This window comes from Mirounga leonina, unplaced genomic scaffold (genome assembly GCF_011800145.1).
Source record: "Mirounga leonina isolate KUSES-001 unplaced genomic scaffold, KU_Mleo_1.0 Mir_376, whole genome shotgun sequence".
Lineage (NCBI taxonomy): Eukaryota > Metazoa > Chordata > Mammalia > Carnivora > Phocidae > Mirounga > Mirounga leonina.
Genome location: NW_023270718.1, coordinates 6,922,441 through 6,932,553, shown reverse-complemented (window position 1 = coordinate 6,932,553; position 10,113 = coordinate 6,922,441). Strand labels below are relative to the sequence as shown.

The following is a 10,113-nucleotide window of genomic DNA, read 5'->3' as shown; positions in this document are numbered from 1 at the left end:
AGGACGCCTGGGTGACTCAGTCAGTTAAGCGTCTGCCTTCCGCTCAGGTCATGGTCCCAGGGTCCTGGGATCGAGCCCCACATCGGGCTCCCTGCTCGGTGGGGAGTCTGCTTCTCCCTCTCCCACCTCCCCCTGCTTGTGTTCTCTCTCTCGCTGTGTATCTCTCTCTGTCAAATAAATAAAATCTTAAAAAAAAAAAAGAAGAAGAAAACACTGGTCAAAATCTTCATGACATTAGATTTGACAATGACTTCTTGGGTGTGACACCCAAGACACTTCTGTGGGTATGACAAAGGCAAAGGCGACAAAAGGAAATATAGAAAAACTGGGCTACATGAAAATTTAACACTTTTGTGATCAAAAGTCACCATCAACGAAGTGAAAAGGCCCAACAAAATGGGAGACAGTATTTGTAGTTCACGTATCTGTTAAGGGGTTGTATACAGAATATATGGAGAAATCCTACGACTCAAAAGTAAAAAGGGGAAAAAAGTTCAGTAATTGGCAAAGGACTTGAACAGACACTTCTCCAAAGAAGATATACAAATAGCCAATAAGCACATGAAACATCACAATTCATTAGGGAAAATATAAATCAAAACCATGATGTGATACCACCTCATACAGTACGGCTACTATAAAACAAACAAAAAAAGAAAAGAGCAAGGACAGCAAGGATGTGGAGCAACTGGAACCCTGTGCTGAGGCAGTGGGAATAAAAATCAAAGCCACCAGTGATGCCTGGATGGCGCAGTCCATTAAGCGTCTGACTCTTGATTTTGGTTCAGGTCAGGATCTCAGGGCCCTGAGATCAAGCCCTGCAGGGGCCCCCACACTCAGCAGGGAGTCTGTTTGATATTCTCTCCCTCTCCCTCTGCCCCTCTCCCTGCTCACCCTCTCAAAAAATAATTTAAAAAAAAATAACAGCCATTGTAGAAAACAGTTTGACAATTCCACAAAAAATTAAAAATAGAATTACCACAGGATCCTGCAATCCCACTTCCAGGTATGTACTGAAAAGGATTGGAAGCAGGGTCTTGAAGAGGTATTTGTGCACTCGTGTTCACAGCAGCATCGTTCACAATAGCTAAAACATGCAAGCAACCCAAGTGTCCAACAGATGAATGGAAAAGCAAACAGTGGAATATTGTTCAGCCTTAAAAAGGAAGGACATCCTGCCACAAGTGAAAACATGGATGAACCTTGAGGACATTATGCTAAGTGAAATGAGCCAGTCAAAAAAAGACAAATCCTGTATGATCCCACTTATATGAGGGGCTTATAGTAGAAAATCATAGAGAAAGCAGGATGGTGGGTGCCAGGGTCTTGCGGGAGGAGAGATGGGGAGTTGGTGTTTAATGGGTATGGTGTTTCAGAAGTGCAAGATGAAAAGAGTTCTGGGATGGACAGTGGTGATAAGGTTGCATATAAATATGAATACACTTAACCACTGAACTGTACACTTAAAACAGTTAAGATGGTAAAATTTATGTTACATTTAGATTTACCACAATTTTAAAAATTAGGAAAAAAGTTCTGTGAGCTCTGCCACATGAGGTGAAGGTGGGGAGTGTGGGTATGACTGAGTATGGTGGTGACAGGACACGGACAGGGGACATAAGGGTAAGATGGCAGGGGTTCATGAGCATAGGGTTTGGGGGATACACAGTGCAGAAGGAGAGGGTACAGAGGGCAAATGCACACAGGGGTTCAAAGGTGCTGCGTGTTTAAAGTGTACTGAGGCGTCTGAAGACACACAGAGGATAAGTGTGCAAAGCAGTGAAGGGTGGAACTCATACTGGGCCCTGTGTGATAAGGGTTATAGCAGTCATGGGCACAACGGGGATATTTGGGAGGGGACAGTGGGCAGGAGCAAGGACGGGCAGGGCTGGACAAAAGGCACAGGTAAGTTCATGTCCACAGGGGTAAAGAATACGGGGGGAGGGGACTCTGTTTTTTAAGATTTAAAGACTCTTTTGATGGCAGGATATAACAGAATAACACACATATACACACACACACACACAAATGGAAGGCAGAACTCTTTATTACTTATGGCTCTGCATGAGAGAAGGACAGACAGGCTACATGGGGGATTGCTCCCCAGGAACAGGGTAACCGTAAGCTGAAGCTGTAGGCACAGCTTCTGCATGGCAAGTGGGATGGGGTTAGCTAGGGTTCGAGGGCACCCTTTGAATTGGCTAATTTAAATAATCTCACAGGTTCCAGAGCATAAGGGCTGTCCCTCGTTGTCTGGTACCTGACCCTGGGCAGTCACAGCTGCTCCAAAGTGGCCCATTGTGTGCGAGCCCAGTTAGGGCAGTGGTTGAGGTGTAGACTTGGTCAGATGCTCAAGAGGGGAGACTGCCCACCCACTAGCCAGAGCCCCCAAACTGGGTCAAGACAACATTTAAAACACAAAAGAAACTACACTATAGTGTGTTGTTATGGCGTGGATGTGCTGGATATGGTTGTGGTCCAAGACAGAAATAGAGGGTGGAAGGGAAGCTGGAGCCTTGCATGGGGGGAAATGGGCTCAGGCAAAATGTGTGGGTGATGAAGTCAGCTGGGGAGATGGTGGGCATGAGGAAGCTAAAGGACCCAGAGGAAAAGGACAGTTGCGGTGGTGTGCATGGGGTACACAGGGAGCTGATAGTGCCCAATGTTTCACAGCTGAAATTTTGAGGGATGCACCATAGAGGACACAGAAAATAGAGTGAAGTCACTGGGATGGGGGCAAATATAGGTAAAGGGGGAAGGCAGATGTGGAGGTGATAGGAGGCAAGAAGTGTTGGGTTGAGCTCTCTGGAAGGGTTGGGGGGGAAAGTGGAGGAAAGGATGGATTTCAAAGTGGGTACAGGATGGAAATGGGTATGGAAGCCTAGAAAGGCCAGGTGCAGGTGGGATGGAGCAGGGGCAAGTCAAGAGTTTGGAGGGTGATGGGGCAGGTGGAGATCTAGGGGATGGATACAGATTTAAGGAGTTGCAGGGTGCAGGTCTAGGGGGCTACAGAGGTAGGAAGAGGGGCAACATAAAGATTGAGGAAATGGAAATACATATGCAATGACCTTATTTCCAAATACATTCTGAGGTAGTAGGGGTTAGGACTTCAATATATTAATTTGGGGAAACACAACTCAAACAGATTGCTATGATTTGAACTGTATGTTAATTCCATATACAAGGCATAGTCTCAAAATGCAGCTATGATTTTTCAAGACAATGAAAAAGACGGCAAGAGAAGAAAAGGGAGTGTCTTTCTCCAGTAAATGCTGAGTCCCAGGATGGATGCTGCACCCTCTCTTCCTCCTAAAATGCCATACCTTTTGGTTGTTTGTTTTAGTAATCTCTACACTCAATGTGGTGCTCGAACTCGTGGCCCTGAGATTGAGAGTCATGTACTCTTCCAACTGAGCCAGCCAGGTGCCCCCTGCCATACCCCCCCCCCTTTTTTAAAGATTTTATTTGTCAGAGAGAGAGGAGAACAAGCAGGGGGAGCGGCAGGCAGAGGGAGAGGGAGAAACAGGCTCCTTACTGAGCAGGAAGCCCAATGCGGGACTCAATCCTAGGACTCTAGGATCGTGACTTGAGCCGAAGGCAGATGCTTAACGGCTGAGCCACCCAGGCATCCCTGCCATAGCTCTTTTTATATAATTTGAAAAGCATTACTTCTCTACCATGGAGATACTGAGCCAAACAGAATATGGGGTGTGTGTGTGTGTGTGTGTGTGTGTGTAGTGAGATTTTTAAAAAATTTTATTTGAGAGAGAGAGAGAGAGAATGAGCTGGGGGAGTGGCAGATAGAGAGGGAGAGGCAGACTCCCCACTGAGCAGGGAACCCGATGAGGGGCACGATCCCCCCAGGACCCTGGAATCATGACCTGAGCTGAAGGCAGATGCTTAACCAACTGAGCCACCCAGATGCCCCTGTAGTGCGATTTTGATACAAGTTCAGATATGCTCTGAAACTGCATAAGAAGAAGGATACCCCTCAGTGATAAAAACTAACATCTGGAGATCATGGGTAATTCATGAATACTTTTACTCTATTACTTAAATATTTTACCATTAAAATTGTTCCCCAACCTCCTTCCCATCATCTTTTGGACATCTGTCCCTACATGACCACTATTCCAGGGACTCCAATGCGACCCTCCTCACCTTCCAATGCCCCCTCAAACCACACCATCTGCACCCTTGTCTTGCTGAACATTCACTCCCGATTCCAGTATCTCCCCCCGTTCCCTGGGTCCTCAACACTCCACACCATCCGCTGCCCCAGCCTGAACTCCTGCACAGACCCAATCCACACCCACATGCACTACCCTACTCCTATCACCCCTTTCTCCTGGCTCCCTCCCCTGTGCCTCTCTCTTCGCGCTCACGGTCTCCTCCAGGGTCCCTCTCTGCCAACACTGTCTGTCTTGGACCATGGTGTCTTCCTCCAAGGTCTGCCTGCCTGCCGCACACATCTTCCCCTTCCTCCTCTCCCACCATGATTTTAATCCCTCCAAGACCTTGTCTCCTGTGAATTTCACCAACCAAAGACCATGAGTATCTTCCCTGTGAAGTGCCCATACCCGTGACCCCCTTCATTTCCATGAAACGCTGCCTTCTTTCCCCAGATCCCAATATGCCTCACCCCCTTCACTGCCCTGCACACTGTCTCCTTGTACCCTTAAATGTGGAAATGCTCCTTGTGACATTGAGCACACTTGTCTTTTATCCCTCTGCCTTCTTTCTTCTCCTGCACTCTCTTCTCCCCTCATCCCAGGACCTGTGTACCACCCTCTATCTTGTCTCTATATCCTGCTTTCCCCACGCCCTCTCTCTCACCTGCTCTGTCATACACCCATGCACTGCCACTCCCCCATGTACCCTAACATTCCCACCCCACATCCCAACCTAAGGTGGTAATGCTTACAGCACTTTGTAAATGCTGCATATTATAAATACTGCCTTTGTAGGCTGTTGCAGGATTAGGATTTTAAAGGGGGTAAGAGAAGTCCCCTTCCCAGGCATCCAGAAGTATGGAGATGTAACTTTTCTTCTGTATAAGGACATGCTATTGAGATTCACACATGCCTGGTGACTGTGTGTGGTTTTACGAAAATGATTAACTGTGAAGTTGCATAATGTCACTTTCTGTGTTTATGAGAGTACGCTTGTGTGTGGTGTTCCAGAATGTTTGTGTGCAAGTAAGATGGTGTCACGGTTAAGTATGCATGTGTGTATGTTAGTGTGTATTTCGCTGAGTGTGCATGCCCTTGTGCATTTGCGTGTGTAAATGAGTTTGTGCGTGTGAGTTATCTCGATTGCCCACCACGGTAGCTCTAAAGCCTGACTTGAACACTGGGGGTGATTGGATAGTGAATCTGGATCAAATTGTGGATTTGTTTGTAGGAAAGATCAAAGAACCAAACTGAACTCTGAATTTATGTTTCTTAATTACCAAAGCATCAAGTGCTCATGCAGTGTGGAGAACTGGTAACCATTTGCTGCTTTGGAATTAGGTAAGTAGCACTGGCTTATATGACAGTTTCAGGAATGGTAGAATCTCCCTGTTAAACCATTTGATCCCAGTGCTTTTACCTGTGAAGGGCTCTTTCAGAAGCTTCTCTCTTTCTTCTGTGGATATTGTTCTGTGTCTACTTCCTATCATTAGAGGAGGGAGGCAAACAATGGTAAAGTGTATTTTCCTATAAAATTTCCATTAATAATTGGCATTAAATTATGCAAATGAGTCCAAAGTAGTTGACTTTGATGTGGGCAAGTGAGTTCAATGATTTCTGATTGTAAATTGTTGGCATCATGTTCTTCCATCTATTTGCAACTCTTTGAAAACCCTTCGTATTTTATCTTATTCCATTTCTCTGCTAATAACTTAAATGATGGTTCAGCTCAGTGGAATGAAAACTGGGAAAGAACTAGACACTGCGGAAACTTCTGCAGGAAGTAAAGAGCCCAGTGAGACACACATAATCACTGCCAGTCCGTCACACTGCAGACTTCAGCATTTCCTGCTGTCCCCCATGTGAGACCCTGTTTGCCTCCAGGGATAATGGAAAAGAAAGAGCCTCTCAAAACCATTCTAATACTCTCTTAGGAGATGCTAACTAGAAACCTGTAATTGTTTTTGGTAATTAGCAATCAGAAAAAGTTTTCAGAAATATTGTCAACTCCCAAGCCTACACTCCCAGACACAGATGAAATGATAATTGCAGTTCTGAGGGAGATTACCTCACAGAATCACAAACCTGTACGTCAGGGTCTGTCTACCTATGTTCTGCCTGTAGTGACCACCACACTGAGCCCACCCTCCTGACAGCAGGAAAGAGTCAAGCAGGTATTTTCTATTTCAGTCTGAGAGGCGTAGCCTGTAACGGAAGGAGGCATATTGGGATTCCGCGTAAGTGATCAAATCAGAAAAAGACATTCTCTGGTTTTGAATCTGGTCCAGTGCCGAAGCACAGAGGAAGAATTAATTCCTGAGGAACAGAGTGAGCTAGTAAAGAGAGATGGGAGTCCTAGACCCTACCTGATGGCACCTAATGCAATGTAATATAATCCTGACAGTGACTGTTTTTTTTTTATGTTCAGTTAGCCATACAGTACATTGTTAGTTTTTGATGTAGTGTTCAGCAATTCATTAGTTGCGTATAACACCCAGTGCGCATCACAACACGTGCCCTCCTTAATATCCATCAACCGGTGACAGTGATTGTTGATGTTTAATGCAAGGAATAATAAAGCCTGATTTTTAAGATGCTTAAGGATGTAGTGGTAAAATCAATCTGCTACTCAGCCTACTTTACAGGAATCATAGACCAAAACTTCAGGATTACTAGAGGTACATCTATAACACCTCCATGCTTATGATAGAATTTATAGGAATCATCTGATCCTGTGCAGAAAGTGTATCCAAATGGTAATGGCTTGAATGGAAAAGTTTTCTCTCACTCTGGCGACAATTAACGGAGACCGTAATTGTCTCTTGAAAACCCTGCAGTCTACTGATTATGGTAAGGCTATTTTCCTTCTTAAATTTAGGGAGGAACACCAAAGGAAGGGTTAATATAATAATTACGTGTTTCACACAACTGTCTGGCTCATATCATCTTGTTTTCACCTGTTTGAAAATATTTTCATAGATCGTAACAAAGGTACCACTCTAGTGCGGGACTGACAGGGAGTATATGGGAAATCCCTGTACCTTCCACTCAATTTTGCTGTGAGCTTAAAACTGATGGAAAAAATAAAGTCTACTATTTATATTCTCATAACAGTCCAAAAATCTGTATCAACTTACAAAATGCACAAAATTTCGTGCCTTGCACATGCCATTTTGCGTGTCATATCATTTATGAATATTGCATTGTTGCAAGTAATTTTACATAATTCAGGTATTCATAGGTAAATATGTGATCTAAAATTAATAATTTCGTTTCTAGCCTACAGTATTTTATCGTGTATTAGTGTTTTATGTCCCCAAACGTAAGGAATAATGTGATTATTCAACACGTCCTATGATAGGTACCATTATACCTGCATTCTTGATATAAGAATGAATCTTTTTGTTGTCATCCTAGTATCAAGCCAGTCTTACATCCATTACACATACCTTGTGATGGAGCAGGTTCCTGCAGTACTCTGCCAACAGTTCATCTACATTTATTAAAATATCTAAAGCTTTATTCATTACTGATACTGGCCTATAAATCTTTACAAAATGGAAACTTGTTACATCCAACGCTACAATAACAAAAATCTAAAGTCAAATGACAAGGTGTAAAATCAAAACTAAATATAGATCTGGATTATTTGATGAACAAAGCTAACTATTTTTTTTTTTAAACACAAGGTTGGAAGATGGTTTTTTTCCTTTTTTTAATTATGATCAATTAGCCAACACATAATACATCAGTTTTTGATGTAGTGTTTAAAAATTCATTAATTGCGTATAACACCCAGTGCTCATCACCACACGGGCCCTCCTTAATACCCATCACCCAGCTTCTTCCACTCCTTCCCTTCTGAAACCCTCAGTTTGTTTCCTGGACTCCTGAGTCTCTCATGGTTTGTCTCCCTCTCTGATTTCTTCCCATTCAGTTTTCCCTCCCTTCCCTTGCGGTCCTCCGCACTATTTCTTATGTTCCACATGAGTGAAACCATATGGTAATTGTCTTTCTCTGCTTGACTTATTTCTCCAGTTCCACCCGTGTCGATGCAAATGGTGGTATTCATCCTTTCTGATGGCTGAGTAATATTCCATTGTATCTATGGACCACATCTTCTTTATCCATTTGTCTGCTGAAGGGTATCTCGGCTCCTTCCACAGTTTGGCTATTGCGGATATTGCTGCTGTGAACACTGGGGTGCATATGGCCCTTCTTTTCACTACCTCTGTATCTTTGGGGTAAATACCTAGTAGTACAAACTAGCTTTTAATAGAGGATGGCAGTTTAATGCAATATCTTTGTTACCAGCTATGAAATTAACTATAAAATGGATACCGGACTTAAAAATTCCCTGAGCAGACAAAACCCTTTAAGCCACATAAGAAAAACTAAAATCTAGCTTATTTCATGAACATAATAAGCAAAACATAGGTTATTCCTTGTGAATGCCTCTGATAATCATTAAAAATTTATCTTCCTAAAAAAAGGAGTAAGAAAATCACTTTTAAGCAATCCCTTGTCATCTGGAAAGCCCCCTGTAATAACCAATCATTGTAATCACTTTATAAGCCATCCTGGCACATTATGCCCCCAACCTTCATAGGTTTTAAGTTTGAAAGCTCCCTGTTCATCAACAGTTCTCATATACACAATGAAGTCTTACTGAATACTATTTGTTGATTAGGGTGTTTTAATTCCACGATTTCTGGAATTTTGACACAGCACAACCCATTTCAAGTCTCTGCTCTGCCCTAAGCAGATTTTGACAAATACTTAACCTCTCTGTGTATCTGTTCTCTTCATCTTTTAGTTACAGCCACAGTGGTGCCAGCCTCATAGATTCGTGAAGCATGAAGAAGTTCTCACATGGGTGCCTTCACAGAAGTGATTTTACCTTATAAGGGCTCTTTAAAAGTTACACATTCAACCTGCGGAAAACTCTTAGTAAAAGAAAAACATTAAGTCAACATTTCTTAGTGGAACTAATAGTAAGTGGAGAATAATGGATTTCAGTTGACATGATACACCTAACCTGCGCCCATTCAAGATCCTTTAGCTCAGAAGATAAACTTAGTCACTGGGAACTGACAAGATGACTGTTGGGGATTTGGCAGTGGGGATGATTTCATCATAGACTATGGCTGGAATCCAGGGCAATTTCTCTCTTCTTTACCATTATATCATCCTTTATTTTACTGGGTGCAGGCCAAGGTCCATAGATTTGATTCTCAAGCCCCTGATTATAGCCAACTCCTTGGGCTTTCTGCCTAAAGGAGTCCCCACATAACGATACCTTTTGGGTTGAGACATTTCCTCAATGATTTTGGATGCAAACTTTTTTTGTATGTTCACAGAGTGGGCAGGGTTGTGTCCAAGGGTAGCACCTGCTTCTGGAGTGTCTTCCAGGCCATCATGCTCAGTCCCAGGAACTCCAGGTGGAGAGGGCTTAAAGCGAAAGCTCCCAAGTACATAAGCACCTCCACAGCCCTGTGCTGGATCCTGCACAGGCTGGTAAACACAATTTTTCTTATGTGTATCACCGGTAAATGGAGCAACAAAAACATCGCAAACAGATTTTGAATACTGTTCTTCGGTTCGTCATGACAAAGCCAGAGACTCATTGTATGCAGCATTGTTATCATCCCCTGATGTGCTGTGTTTGGGGCTCAGGCTCTGGGCCAGCAGCCGCATGGTTTTTATCCTGGACAGGCACAAACAGAAGGTCCAACACATTCACAGGACCAGCGTCTCCTCCACATCATCTGAGTCCACAGCCACCAAAACCATCTTTCTCCTGGTGAGCACCTTTGTCTACTTTAACATCCTCTCCTCCATCTTTCAAGTCATTATGTCTGTTTTTGATAATCCCAACTGGATCTTCTGGAGCACCACTTCAGTAATCACAGTTTCCCAACTGTCTGTTCATAAGCCATGA

The 10,113-nt window shown here is 43.5% G+C and overlaps 1 pseudogene across 1 annotated transcript; it reads left to right on the top strand.

Annotated features, from left to right (window-relative positions):
- Positions 1–9,010: 9,010 nt before the first annotated feature.
- LOC117997980 lies at positions 9,011–10,113 on the top strand (annotated as a pseudogene). Its single transcript, XR_004675936.1, has one exon. The product of XR_004675936.1 is annotated as a vomeronasal type-1 receptor 4-like (transcript).